This window comes from Carettochelys insculpta, chromosome 2, assembly GCF_033958435.1.
Source record: "Carettochelys insculpta isolate YL-2023 chromosome 2, ASM3395843v1, whole genome shotgun sequence".
Lineage (NCBI taxonomy): Eukaryota > Metazoa > Chordata > Testudines > Carettochelyidae > Carettochelys > Carettochelys insculpta.
Window position 1 is genome coordinate 118,408,424 of NC_134138.1, and position 14,920 is coordinate 118,423,343.

Below are 14,920 nucleotides of genomic sequence, written 5' to 3' on the forward strand. Positions count from 1 at the left end.
TGAACTTTCAAAATAGAGGAAACTCCAGACAGGGAGTGTATCTGTATCGGTATCTAAGTACTCATGTTGTATTAATGTGTTATAGTCTATCAAAGATTGTTCTCTGCTCCATGCTTGTATTTTTAATAAGCATTGCTATCTGTTTCTAATGTGTACTCATGGTCAGATTCATCCCTGGAATAACAGGCTGCAAATCTTCTGAAACTAATGCCTCTAAGCCTGCTTCTGTCATTGCTGGACTAAGACTTTTATGTCTGTACTGCAACAATAATTTCCTTTAGAGGGATCATTTAAAGGAGTACATCAGAGGTGTGCATTATTTTCAGGTTGGAAAGCCTGGAAAGATGTAAGTGGACTGGAACAGGGGAGCTGGCCACCTGTAGTTCCTTTGCAAAACAAGACAGTTTCTGGACTGATGCACCATAGAAGTAATAATTTATGTGCATGGAGAAGCAATGTCATCATGTATTTGAATGGAGGAGGGTTTGAAGAATTTGAGAGTTTAACAATTTTCCTTGCACTCAGGTCCAATCGTGCAATATTCTGAGCAACTCCAAGTCCTGCAAAGACAGGTTGTAGGGAAAGAAGATCGGGTTACTAGAGCTAGTCAGAAATTTTTTTGATGAAACAAAGTTTCATTGGAAAACTCAGTTCTTACTGAACTCAAAATATTTTGCAGAAATGTTTTGGGTTCCATGATTTTTTTATGGACTGGTTTCTAACAGAAACTTGCCTGGTTTCCCACCAGATCAGCTGGAGGATTACCAGATGGCTCAGGCTTTCAGATTTTGTGTCTCAAGGGCATCTCAGCTTTGCAGACTGCCATAGTTCTTGGGATCCAAGATCTTTCATATTCCACAACTCTGGACCACAAGTGTCATATCAGGGGTTCCCCCCAATGCAGTGTGCAACATGCAAGTCATGGGTGTTTGAATCACAAAAGGCAAAGTTTGGTGTAGTTTAAGATGAGCAAGTGAAACTTAATTAAATACCGAGGTCTGCTCTGGCCATGTGGACGAGTTGTTTTCATCCTAATTCCCTGTGTTCTATTTTTTTCTGATATCCCCCAGTAATAGTTCCTCTGGAGGACATGGGCTTGCTGACTTCAGTTCCATTGATCATGTTACAGCTTTCTTATTTTTACAAACATTTTTAACGTGAACACTAAAAGCACAAATTTAATGGCCAGAAGTTGCTAGCACATAGCCCAGTTGCAAGCTTTTCTTTATCAGAGGCTCAGTTGGTCTATCTCCTGTCTCTCCATTACCTGTCATAGCATCTCGCAAACTCTCTCTGTGAAGTCTTCTCCTTCCCTGTGTAGTTGGCATACAGATGGCTCTGAGGTGACATCTTTATCTCTGTGGACATATTTCCCTGGATGTTGTCTGCTGCCTCCTGTTACTTCACATTTGTCCCTCTTGTAGTGACCTCATAGGGACTGGATGCCACTGTCCCCATTCCAACTCTTAGTCCCTTCCTTCTGGTGGCTCTTCAGTTACTGTATTCTCATAGGCTGTGTCTACACTTTCATTCCTTTTTCAAAAGAGGCATGCAAAGGAGGGAAGTCAAAAATGCAAATGAGGTGTAGATTTACGTATCTGGTGCCTCATTTGCATACTCTTTTGAAAGAGCGTCTTTCGAAACAAGAAGCATTGTAGATGCGGCTCTTTTGAAAGTGAACCCCATCTTCAAAAGAACCCTTTTTCCCTTTTTTTATGGAAAGAAGTGTTCTTTCGAAGATGGGGTTTATTTTTGAAAGACCTGGGTCTACACTGCATTTCTTCTTTAGAAAGAAGCTCTTTTGAAAGAATATGCAAATGAGGCACCAGATATGTAAATCTGCACCTCATATGCATTTTCAATTTCCCTTATTTGCATGCCTCTTTTGAAAGAGGAATGCAAGTGTAGACACAGCCATAGCACCTCCCCTCACTGGTAGCAGAGTTCTGGTCCCTTGTATCATCAGTGACTGTGACAGACTGTTTTGGCACTCATGTGATGGGCATTCCTGCGTGCCAAGAATGCTTCATAATGGGTCTGAATCAGAAGAGACTGCCTGGTGTAAACTAGCTCTTAGCTGATTTCACATTGCAGTTTCTTTGGGTATGCTGGGAAGGTGGTATGATGGTTAAATTCCCATTTATGTGGAATTTCCTTGAAATCTGTGGTAACCCGAGGGTCTCTTGTCATCTTGCTATGCATATGGAACCCTGGCCATCTCCTTTCCATACCCGTTGTCTCACTGAATATACTTTTTTGGGGAGTTTTCTGCCTCCAAGGGCTTTTATACTTTCTCTAAGACTTCCACTGCATGTTCCATCTCTAAGCAACTGTCTAATGTGAAATCCTATTCCCAAATTAGCCCCTTCTGCAGGCGATGATCTCAAAGGCCTTTGATTACCTTGTTTCAAATCAAGGAGTCTTTCAAGTTCCCAAATTGCACATAGCAGCCAGTCTGCATAAGCAATAACACATGGGCTTCCATCCCTTTCCTCTGTGTATTGGTCTCTAATGAAAAACCAGTGACAGTCCACATTTTTGTTCTATTTTTGTGGAGCAATGGTTCCCAGGGCTCCCAAACTATTGTGAGATGTGGGTTAATGGTCAGCTTCAGAGTGCTGCAGACCTCTTTACTTTGTTACACCAATAAGGTAAAGTAACACATTTTTGCTTTTCTGCTGCTATCATCCAACTGCATGGCCAAGTCTGTGTTCAGCTCAAACTCCTCCTTCCTCTGGGTCCATCCTACTGGGCCAGGGTTTTGTCTGCAAAATCCAAGACTCCAAGACTGCATTTCCACTATGAGCTAAAATTGACTTTATTAAAATAGATTTTTTAACACTGACTTTCATAAATTCAAATTTGAGCATCCCCCACCTTTCCACAGGCTCCCCACAAATATGACTTACTGCTGCCACACACAAGTTGTCAAACATCGACTGTTGCAGCAGTGTATTATGGGAGTCTATCCCACAGTTCCCTGAGCCCTATAGCATTCTGGGTATTTTCACTGGTGCAGCATGAGAAAAAAATGCCCGCAAGTGGCTGTGGGTATCTGATGGCATCTTCCTACATTTTATTTCCCTCATTCCTCTGCTGTGTTAAGCAAATGTCCCTTTTTCCAGGTTGTTAAGCAAAGGTCCCTTTTTTTAAAGCAGAATCTTGCTTGTATAAGTGATTTGCTTTTTATAAGGAAGGGGAGGGGTCGCAAAGCAGTTAGAGCATTTGCCTGCTGAACCCAGGACTGTAAGCCCAATCCTTGATGGGGCCATTTAGGTATATGGGGCCGAAAGATTTAAACAAAAATCTGTCTAGGATGGTGATAGGCCTGCTGTGAGTGCAGTGGGCTAGACTCAATGGCCAAAGCCCGTAGGAAGGGTTTAAAAAAAAGATTTTGGGCTTCTCAACCAACGGGTTTTCAAAACAGGATGCAAAAGCACTGGAGCACCTTCAGAAGTGGAGGGGCTAAGGACAGAAATTCATGCAGCTATACTGCAGCTTTGCATTCTGCCCTGAATAGGAGGTAGCTCACAGCTTTTTCCATCCACAAGCAACCTGGAGAATGAACTGTGACTTAGGGCAGATCTAAACAGCTGTGTAAGATTAAGGCTTGGATCTGGATTTAGACCTCCTGGCAAAGAAGACCATCAAAACAAGAATTTTGTTTCAAAGGCCAGTTGACACAGGGGCATTACACGGAAAATGTGAATGGCTAATTAAAATAGTTATGGTTCCTTTGGTCGCTCCAAGCCTTACTTGGCTAACTGTGGTAATTCTAGAGCTAATACATTGACTTCAGTGGCCTTTGGACCTGGATTTAGACCAGCTGGCAAAGAAGACCTGCAGAAAAAGAATTTTCTTTCAAAAGCCAGCCGCTCTAGTGACAATTTTTTCTTCCCTCAAGAGTTTATTTTCAATGTATTTCATAAGAAGGTCTTCCTAACTCCATATCTGTGATCTGGAATGGATTAATCCATAACTCTGAAAAGATATTCTGTGTCACTGAAGGCCTGAGCCAAAGGGATTATAGTTCCATTGGTTGCCACGAGCCTTGCTTGGCTAACTGTGGTAATTGTAGAGCTAATATGTTGATTTCAATGGCCTTTGCATCAAGCCCATACCAAGGTATTGCTCTGTCATGTTTATTTTTTGGTGCTCCATAATCTAGAAATGTATGTATAAATACACAAGGGCATTACACTGAATGTCTGCCCTCTCAACTTTCGATGGTACTTCCTATCTGCCGAGGGAGACTTCCCTCCTGGTTTGGCTGCAAGGCCCCCGAATAGCTGTCAGCCCCTCCCCGCCAACATCTTAGCTGCTGAGAGAGATTTTCCCCGCAGGCAGCTCCAGGACTCTCACCTCACACAAGCTGCCTAGCAGCATTTTCAGCGCATCCTTGTATTGGTTCAGGGTCAAGCTGGGCACAGGAATGTTCTAGACTGCGTGGTGCCTCCGGGAGAGGAAAGGGAGGGGATGTGGGGGGCAGGACAAAATCTAAATGCCTGAAAAGAAGTTTCTCGGCTTCTCGTACAACCATGACCCTACAGCCACAGGCTTCCATGCGCCAGATTGAAACAGTCTTCTTGTTGCCTAATTCCTGTGCACTTAAGAGCAGTGGAGATAGAAGGGGCCAGAGCGGAGGCCTGTGGGGCATTGTGGGCCGCACAGGGACATCTCTGGAGGCTAATGAATTCGATTTAAAGATATGGCCCTTCCACACGAGCCTTCATTTGGAATTTTAGATTTGACCTAATGCTATACCCATCAGGTTCCAACGCTGCTATGATATCGATATTATATCAATTTTTAATGCTCCATAAATCGAGCTAATGGTATTTATAGTGAAGACAGGCACTTGGTACAATTGAGCTAAATGCCTTAAATTTGATTTTTATCTTGTAGTGGAGAGGCAGCCCAAAAGTCTCCAGACAAAATTCCATAGCTCATGCTGCCAGCTGCGGCACTGCACAGAAATCACAGCTCAGATGCTGCCACTATGGTTCACTCACTAAGCATGGAGCTGAGCACAGGTTAAGTTTGAACAAGGGGTACTTTTCTAAAAGCTCAGCCCTGCTCTGTCCATATGGCTGCATTACTTTCAGCCTGACTCCCCAAGTTCTTTGGTCAACTGGTGTCCCTCCCAGGAAAAGGTCTGACTCCAGTTTCACTTGGTCATGGTGTGTTGGGGACTTCTTGTGCTAATAGACTTACTGCTGACAACTTTGAAGCCCTGGGCTCTCTGACCTTAGGGCAGATCATATGACAGGGCTGCATGAGAGTGGGGACTCTAGGCTATGTCTACACTGGAGGGTTTTGTTGAGAAAACAGGTGTTTTTTCAACAAAATCCACAGTCCCTACTAAAAATGTGTTCTGTTGACATACTGTTGACATACAGGAGGCAGAACACCTTTCCTAACAGAATATGTTGACCAAATGGCTGTGTGGATGCTCCAGGGGGTTGTCCATTGACTGACAGGGCTTCCAGGTAACCAGGCAGCCCTGTTTGCTGAGCTTCTGGTTGGCTGTTCTGTCAAGAGAGTGGCCAAGCAGTCTGGCTGCTGGCTGTCAACAGAGTGGATTGACAGAGCGATCCGCTTTCATGAGTGGCTAGTGTAGACATAGCCTAGGTGTCTGCATAGCTGATGATTAAAATTGACAGGATGTGTCTAGCTCAGTCAGCCCCTGATGTGTGTCCTGTGGATCACTTTCCATTTTGGAAATACTGTGTGTTGGTCTTTCTGAAAGATATTTTTTCTTTTAACTTCTAGTTTGCAGGAAATTGCAAAAAGTTAAAAAAAAAAGGCTTTGTTTCACATTGGACTGAAACCAAATGGTGAAACATGAAAACAAATTCCTGTCAACTAGAAATTCTTTATTTCTGCCAGCTATAGACGCAATGGAAGGAGCGGCCAAAACTCCCTAAAAATGGGGAACCACCATGGCCCGAACCATTGTCCTTTTTCTCAAGCCATCTTTCCCCAAAGCCCTCATTCTCCTGCCCTTTCCCCAGTTCCACCCCTTTCCCACCCCATCCCCTGTCACTCAGCTTACCACTGGTAAAAAGTGATGTGGCCATAATTCCTTGACACCCCATTCTGGCACCCCTGCATTATACCCCTATTTTAATATTTTTACCTTTTTTGAAGATCCTGTAGGACAGATGGTCAATCAAGCAGAACCCACGTTGTTCGAGCTTTTTTTGGATATCAGACAAGTAGTATTAAACAACACTAGAGATGAAAAGAGAGCTATTCTAGGATTTGTGTGATTATGCACAGTTTTTATGATGGGGACCTTCTATCTTCTGTAAAGATCATTTTTAAGGTAACTTGGGCATGTCATCTGCATTCCAAGTGAGCAGACCATGGAGGCAAGTAGCTTGTTTGGGTAATGAATCACTGTGAAGAAATTATTTACTTCACAGGCTGGAGAGATGTTGCAGTCCTTTCTCTCCAAATATGCACTTCTATATTAAAAAGAGAAGGGGAGAACCAAAACAAAACAAAAAAAAAACTTGTGCATTAGCAGAGTGGGAACTTTGTTCCCTGATTCTATCTTGGCAAAATGTTTTGATGAACATTCCCCCCACCCTTTAATTTTTTTAAGCTAACCTTTCACTTTCTGTGCTTGCACAGCAATATCTTTGAGTCTTGTTCTCTTTCACTGAATTGGCATTTTGGCTCCATCCTGTCAGGAGGTAAAGAGTTTAAAACCCTTCAGGGTTTTGTCAGGGTAAAGCAGAGCTGAAAAGCATTACATATGTTCCAAGTTAAGAGAGGCAAGTCCTTTGCAGTGTTCAAGTGGGTCTCCCCTCCTCCCACCCTTCTTCTCCTATTAAGGACTCAACAACAATGAAGCTTTAATCAGCTTCATTGATTTAAAACTAATTTGCACTTGGCTTCAAGGCTAAGGTCTGCAGCACAAGTTGCAGACCTTTAAATCAGAAGTCAGAATGAAAAGCCTTAGGTATATAGTATTGTCTGCTGAGCAAAAGAGTGACAGCTTCTGAAGACCGCAAATTAACTATAGAAAAAAAAGTACAAAGCTGTGTTTTCTTCTGTGTTAATGTAACCTCTGCTGGCTGAGTTACACAAGCTTTGCTATCAACATTTCTGCTTCGTCATGTAAATGAATAGGGCTGGCTAAACGTTTCAGCTCTGTGATGTTTTCCGGGCTTCCATTCTGGAAGGTTTCAATTGGATTTAACCTAATTGCCAAACTGATTCCTGTCAGTAATAACTATTAACATTTATTTTTCCCAAAGGGAAAAGTTGTCTTGTCTGTATTCTGCTCTGAAGAAGATGATGAAATATTCAGTATGTGGCTCCATGCTGACTAAATTCTTTTGTTAACTTTATCAGATAAATGATAAAATATTAAGCAGCTTGCGGTCTGAGTGTGTGTGAGCAGTATAATGTTGATCAGGCATATTTTAACATTTATAATATTTCAAGCTTGCTTAACTAGAGAAAGAATCATTTTTTTTTATCTTCCCTTGGAATCAATGGAAATTCACTGCTTTTGATTGCATATCACACACAGGCTGCGTCTACACGTGCCGGCTACTTCGAAGTAGCGGCGCCAACTTCGAAATAGCGCCCGTCACGGCTACACGTGTTGGGCGCTATTTCGAAGTTGACATCAACGTAAGGTGGTGAGACGTCGAAGTCGCAGCCCCCATCAGGAGATGGGAATAGCGCCCTACTTCGACGTTGAACGTCAAAGTAGGGAACGTGTAGTCGTTGCACGTCCCGCAACATCAAAATAGCGGGGTCCGCCGTGGCAGCCATCAGCTGAGGGGTTGAGAGACGCTCTGCCCAGCCCCTGAGCTCGATGGTCGCCGCGTGCAGCGGCCCCTTAAAGCTCCCCGCCCCCTGCCTTCCTGTGCAGGAAGCTGAGAGAGTGTGCAGGTGGCAGCACAGCCACACGGCCAGCCTGCACGCTCTTCTGCAGCCAGACAAACACCCCAGCGCTGCGATGGCCGCCCCCCAGCCCCCTAAGCGCCCCCAGGGCACCCCCCCACAAGGGAAGCCAGGGCTCCCAGGCTGGCAGCCAGTCCGGGAAGCGGCAGCAGGGCCCCTCCTGGACGGAGGCCGAGCTTCAGGACCTGCTGGGGCTCTGGAGCGAGGAGGAGGTGCTCCAGGTAATGGGGAGCAAGAGGCGGAACGCGGATGCATTCGCTCGGCTGGCCGAGGGCCTGGCCGCCCAGGGTCACCCTGCCCGCACTCCGGATCATGTACGCAGTAAAGTGAAGGAGCTGTGGCAGGGTTACGCCCGGGCCCGGGATGCGGCCGGCTGATCTGGAGCCGCCCCCGTCACTTGCCCCTTTTACAGGGAGCTCAGGGCCATCCTGGGCCCCCGGCACACCTCCTCCCCTCCGGCCACTCTTGATACATCGGCCGACGAGCCCCAGCAAGCACCAGAGGCGGAGTCAGCCCTGGAGGTAAGCCCCGCACCCCGGGGGCCCCCCCAGGAGCCCACCCCCGGGGCACCGGAGGAGGAGGGGGAGTCCTCCTCAAATGATGTGGGGCTGCACATCGTCATGCCCTTGAGGAGCTCCAGCCAGGCGTCCGCCCACCGGGTGTCCCCCAACCGTGGGAACAGACCATCAGGTATGTACCCCCCCGGTGCACACCCCCGAGGTTGAGGGGCGGGGGGAACAGATATGACCAGGGCCCTCCACATGCCCAGATGACCATGGCCCCAAGGACAGCAGTGGCATGTCCCTCAGAAGAGTGCATCCGCCCCTGCCCCCCAGCATGACAGTGCCATGCCCCATCCCCGGGGCTGGGGGGAGTGGAACCTCTAGGGTCCCCCAGGGGGAGAGGGTGGGACACCCATCATCATCATCATCAGCATCTCCCGGGGACGTGGATAGGGAACCAGCAGCAGAGGGGTGGGGGGACAAGGGCCACGGCTCGGGGCCCCCACTAATGGCTGTCTCCACTCTTCTTCCCCCCTATGTTCCGCAGCTGCACCATTGGAAGGACCGGAGAGCGCTGGCGAGGTGTCAGTGGTCCCAGAGAGCCCACCGGGGCCATCACTCTAGGCCAGCCCCTCGGTGGAGGACCGACCAGCCCCACGGCGGGGACGACGGCGGAGCCAGCACCACCACCAGACGGCGACGGACCCCCAGCTGCTGGCCATCGGTCGTCGGCAGCTGGAGGTCGCTGAGCAGTGGCTGCGGGTGGAGGAGCGGCGCCTTCAACTCCAAGAGCGGACGCTGGCCTGGCGCCAGGAGGCATGGGGGGCCTTTATGCGGACATTCGAGCGCATAGCGGACTACCTGGCCCCCCATGCCATGCTGGCCACTGCTCTGCCCACTCCACCCACCACTCCATCCGCCGTTGCACCGCCACCCGCCACTGAGGGCCCTTCCGCCGAGGGGGACCTGGGGCCAGCTGACACCCGCCGGCCTTATCTCCCAGTCCGCCCGGCCCCCAGCCAGCCCTGGCCAGGGCTGAGGCCGAGGCGCGGATCACGGCTGCCCACCCCCAGCGCTGGACATTAGTGGGTGTGGGGCCCAGGACATGGACCCCCCCCTCCCCCTTTGTATATATTCCCCTCAGTTTTATGTTTGTTTGTAAATAGTTTCTATTAGACCCCTGTTGTTATATTGTTGTTGTTATGGATGTTGATACCTGCCCCCCCCCATGTACGTAGTTCTCCCCTTCCTTGTCTTCCCCTTTTTTTCTTTCATCTTATTGGAGTTGTAATATATATGTATATGTAATATTTATTCGGCCTGTAAATAATTAGTTAAGAGATTAATAATAAGGAGAGTTCAACAGAGATCTGGTTTTACAAACAAATGTCTGTTTTTATTTATTTTCAAGAAAGGTGGGGGGGGTGCTCTTGGGTGCTCTGTGGTGTGGGCGTAGGGGCAGGGAGTGTTTTGGAGAATGGGGGGGGTGCAGTGGGGGGCCTGCCAGCGTTCACCCTGTGGCCTCATCGAAATGGTCCCCCAGGGCCTCCCGGACCCGGGTCCCTTCAGGGTCCACCTGGCGACTGGGGGCGGCGGGTGGCTGCTCATCGGCCCTGCCAGCCTCCACAGCCCAGCCCTGAAAGAAGGCCTCCCCCTTGCTCTCGACGAGGTTGTGGAGGGCGCTGCACACGCCCACAACCTGGGGGATGTTGGTGAGGCCCGCATCCAGGTGGGTGAGGAGGCACCTCCAGCGCCCTTTGAGGCACCCAAATGTGCGCTCCACCACCTGGCGCGCGTGGTTCAGGTGCAGGTTGAAGTGTTCCTGGCTGGGTGATAGGTGGCCTGTGTAAGCGTGCAAGAGTCAGGGCCGGAGGGGGTATGCTGCATCTGCGATGATGCAGAGGGGCATGGTGGTGTCCCCCACAGGGATCTCCAGCTGGGGGATGTAGGTCCCCGCCTCCAGCCGGCGGCACAGGCCCGAGTTCCGGAATCCCCGGGCGTCATGGGTGCTGCCAGGCCAGCCCACATATATGTCCAGGAAGCAGCCCTGGCTGTCCACCAAGGCCTGGAGGACCACTGAGTGGTAGCCCTTCCTGTTTAAGTAGCGTCCTCCACTGTTCTCTGGGGCGCGGATGGGGATGTGGGTCCCATCCAGAGCCCCGAAGCACTTGGGGAAGCCAAGGGTGGCAAAGCCTGCGATGGTGGCATCCAGGTCCCCAAGCCTCATGAGCCTGTGGAGGAGCAGGGCATTGATGGCGTGGATGACCTGTAGGGGAAGCACACGGGAGAGCACCTATGAGGGGTGAGCAGGGTGTGCGTGGCCCTCCCCTGCCAGGTCCCCCCTCCCCTCCCCTTCCCTCCCCTGCCAGGGCTGCCTCCCCCTCTCCCCGTGGGTCCTCTTACCTCCATGAGGACAGCCCCGATGGTGGCCTTGCCAACGCCAAACTGCTGGCCCACGGATCGGTAGCTGTCTGGAGTGGCCAGCTTCCAGACAGCGATGCTGACCCGTTTCTCCACAGTGAGGGCACGCCGCATGGTGGTGTCCTGGTGCCTCAGTGCAAGGGGTGAGCCACTGGCATAGCTCCAGAAATGTCTGCCAGCTCATGCAAAAGTTCTGGAGCCAGCGGTCGTCGTCCCACTCTCTGAGCACCAGCCGCTCCCATCAGTCAGTGCTGGTGGGGTAACTCCACAGCCAGCGGCGTATGAGGCGGAGGGGGGGCGGCGGGGTGCTGCAGGGTTGGGGGTTGTGTCCTCCTCCCCTGCGGGCAGCTCCTCCTCTGTGGCAAGGATGTGCTCAGCTGCCTCCTGCATGGCATGCAGCAGGGCGAGCACTGCTCCTACAGGGGTGGCTGGGTGGACCTCTGGCTGCTGCTGCTGCTGCTGGGGGTCCATGACTGCGTCTCTTGAGGTGTGCATGCCTATGGCTCTGCAGACCGCGTGCTGTGCAGGCTGTGTGTGTCTGGGAGGGGCCCTTTAAGGGAGCGGCTAGCTGTTGCCCTGGAAGCGCTAGTCCGCCCTGTGACCCTGTCTGCAGCTGTTCCTGGCACCCTTATTTCGATGTGTGCTACTTTGGCGTGTAGACGTTCCCTCGCAGCGCCTATTTCGATGTGGTGCTGCCCAGCGTCGATGTTGAATGTTGACAGCACCAGCCCTGGAGGACGCGTAGACGTTATTCATTGAAATAGCCTATTTCGAAGTCGCTACATTGAAATAAGCTATTTCGATGTAGTGTGCATGTGTAGACGTAGCCACACAGAATCATAGGGCTGGAGTGGACCTCAGGAGGTCATATAGTCCAGCGCCCTGCTTCAAGCAGTACGAACCCCGACTAAGTCATCCCAGTCAGCACCTTGTCCAACCTGGACTTAAAACCTCGAGGGATGGTGATTCCACCACCTCTGTAGGCAACACATTCCAGTGCTTCACCACTCGCCTGGAGAAGTAGTTTTTCCTACCATCTAACCTACACCTCTCCCTCTTCAACTTCAGACCATTACTCCTTGTTCTGCCATCTGACACCACTGAGAACAGTTTCTCACCCTCCTCCTTAGAGCTCCCTTCAGTAAGTTGAAGGTTGCTATTAAATCACCCCTAAGTCTTCTTTTCTGTAAATTAAACAAACCCAAATCCCTCAGCCTATCCTCGTAGGTCTTGTGCTCCAGCCCCTTCATCATTTTTGTTGCCCTCCGCTGAACCTGCTCCAGCACATCCACATCCTTTTTATACTGAGGGGGCCCAAAACTGGACACTATATTTCAGATGCGGCCTCACCTGTGCCGAATAGAGGGGAATAACTACTTCTCTCGATCTGCTTGAAATACTCCTCCTAATGCACCCTAGTATGCTGTTAGCCTTCTTGGCTACCAGGGCACACTGTTTACTCAAATGCTCATATGGAGCATTAGAAAATGAGTTTTGGAATTTCTTAACAGCCTGTCCAGTGCATGTAAGTGTGTGTCACTCATACTGGCACATAACAGCTATCATGACAAATCCCAAAGGGATGTGCCTTCCTTGTGAGTGCCAACTGGATCAATCTCTGGCTAGGCCCTGAAGTGGCTTAGCTGTCTATTCAGTTTGTCTATCGCCATCCATCTGATGGTGTCACCAAAGTTTTTGGTGTCTGTGTGATCACCAGGCGTTCTGTGGTGCACGCTCTTCAGAATTTTTTGGTCTTCCATTCTAATGTTTCCATACCAAAAAGCAGTGGTTTTTTTTGTGACTGGATGATATACCATCACCTTTTTCCAGAGCAAAGCAGGAGCTGAGGCCCCCTCTGGCCCACGGTAGTGTGGGTCTGGGAGCCTGAGCCCGTAGCAGAATAGAGCCAGGAGCCAGAGTCCCTGCTGGCCCAACAGCAGCACGGGGGCTGGGAGGCTGCTGTGGGCCTGGGAGGCAGAGCTCCTGTGCTGCCCCCCATCCCACTGCCCCTCCAGCAGCCCCAGCTGCAGCAACCCAGCTCGGCTTGAGGGAGGCGAGGAGCTATACTGGTTCCTCTTTTTTTTTTTTAAACCAAAAAAGAAAAAAGAAAACACACTGCCAAAAAGTTAGTGGAAGCTGAAACAGTGCTGAGAGAGATTGTTGCTAGGTTCGGCTCTGAATGTTTTCACTATTAATCTTGTCCTGCCATTTTGATGTGGAGCAGCTGATGAAGGTGACTGACACCAAAACAAGGTCCATAATAGCATATATAAAAAGCAGCAGAAATCATGCCCCATCCTTTGCAGTTTGACATGACTTTCTAGACATATCCCAGGCCGGACTACAAAATACCAGATCACTGTTGTGAGAATGTTCGTAGGTTGTCCGTCATGTCCGACAATGACATCTTGTGCTTGCACAGGCTCGTTGGTTGTGGACTTGCATGTGGCTGAGGAGTCCAAGCTTTGAACGGTATGGACGTTCACAGTGGGGGCCAGGGAAATGTCCTGGCTCTGTTGGTACGGCTGCTGCTGTTGCTTTCTTCCTCTCACAAGCATCAATGAGGCAGATGCGTCGCTACTCTTCAAAGTTGTCATACGCATGTCGTAAGAGAACACGCCAACCTGTTCGGTCTTTTGCATGCTGCTCTAGCTGATCTGGTTTTAAACGAGCATGAGCAATAGTGACCTTCACATAGTCTTTATATCTCTTGCCAGGCCTACCTTGATTAATGTTAGGCAAGTCTTATCCTACAAATAGCCCCATCTGCCAACAGGCTCATTTTGTATGTGCCTCTCTTCTTTTTTGTTTTGTCATGATTGTTTCTTGACAAATCATGCTAATTGTTACTGATTACCTTATCTTTTAGGTTTTTCCAAATTGATTGCTTAATTATTTACTCCATTATCTTTCCAAGTACAAAAGTTAAGTTGATTGGTTTGTAATTCTCCCTCTAGTCCTTATTTCCCTTTTTATAGATGGCCCCTACATTTGCCTTTTTCTAGTCCTCTGGAATCTCTCCCAAATCAGGAGGCTGTGCATGCACAATCATTCAGAGGCCTATCTGGGTGTGTGAAAATACTTTTTTTGGGGGGGGTTGCACATACATATGAAACATTTGCATGCAAGACCTAGATGCATGCAAATGCATGTATGCAGTCATACATGCCTCCTTGAATATCTGGCCCTTTGCTCTTTTTCAGTGTTTTGCTATAAATATTGAGAAAAATGGCACAATATCGATTTGCTGTAACTTTTGGATAAGACAGGGTGCAACTTACAGAGCTCATTCCAGTATCCTTTACAAATGTTTCTGCTTTTCTTTTTAAGTCTACTTATGCACTGACTTCCATATTTGTGGTAGATTCATATGCTGACGCATTAAAGCAGGGCTGCTTTCTAACTTGTTAGTTTCTGTTAGAAGCTGGTGTGTGTCCTTTTCCATATTTGCCATTGACTGTATTGCAGACAGAATCAGGGTCAAAATTTCTGTTGTGCTGTGGAAAAAAAAGCAGTAATTAATAGCACCTGAAGCCCACTTGGTTTTGATACAGAGTGAAGGATTAAAATTGATCAGTGTGGTCTGCAACAGTACCGAAGGGTAAAGCACTGCCTTCTGAGGTGTCCACCACAGATAGGCGTAGAATTCCTCACTAGCACTGCACATTTACACCTGTCTGATGGATCTGTGTAGAATAGGTGAGGTAGGGCTTTAAAAAGCTCTATATGCTTGGGATGTCAATGCTTGTGAATAGCAGAGGCACAAGTGAATGAAGCAAACACTTTCCAAATTAACAGCAATAAAAACCTAACTTGCCTTTTATTTATGCGATATATTGTTAGTTTATTTTGGGAGGAGGGGGCATTGGTAAATAGTCTCCTTTTGCAAATTAAGGGCATTATATGTCCCTGTGTGAGGTTGCTGCGTATAACCTTCATACTTCACTTCATAGACATAGCACAGTTCAAAGGACTGAAGACTATATTAGAATTTTTGTGAGATTTTTATTCTTTATAGTGAACTGAATCCTGCTATTATGTGACAACGGAAAATAAGTAGAGAGAGACTA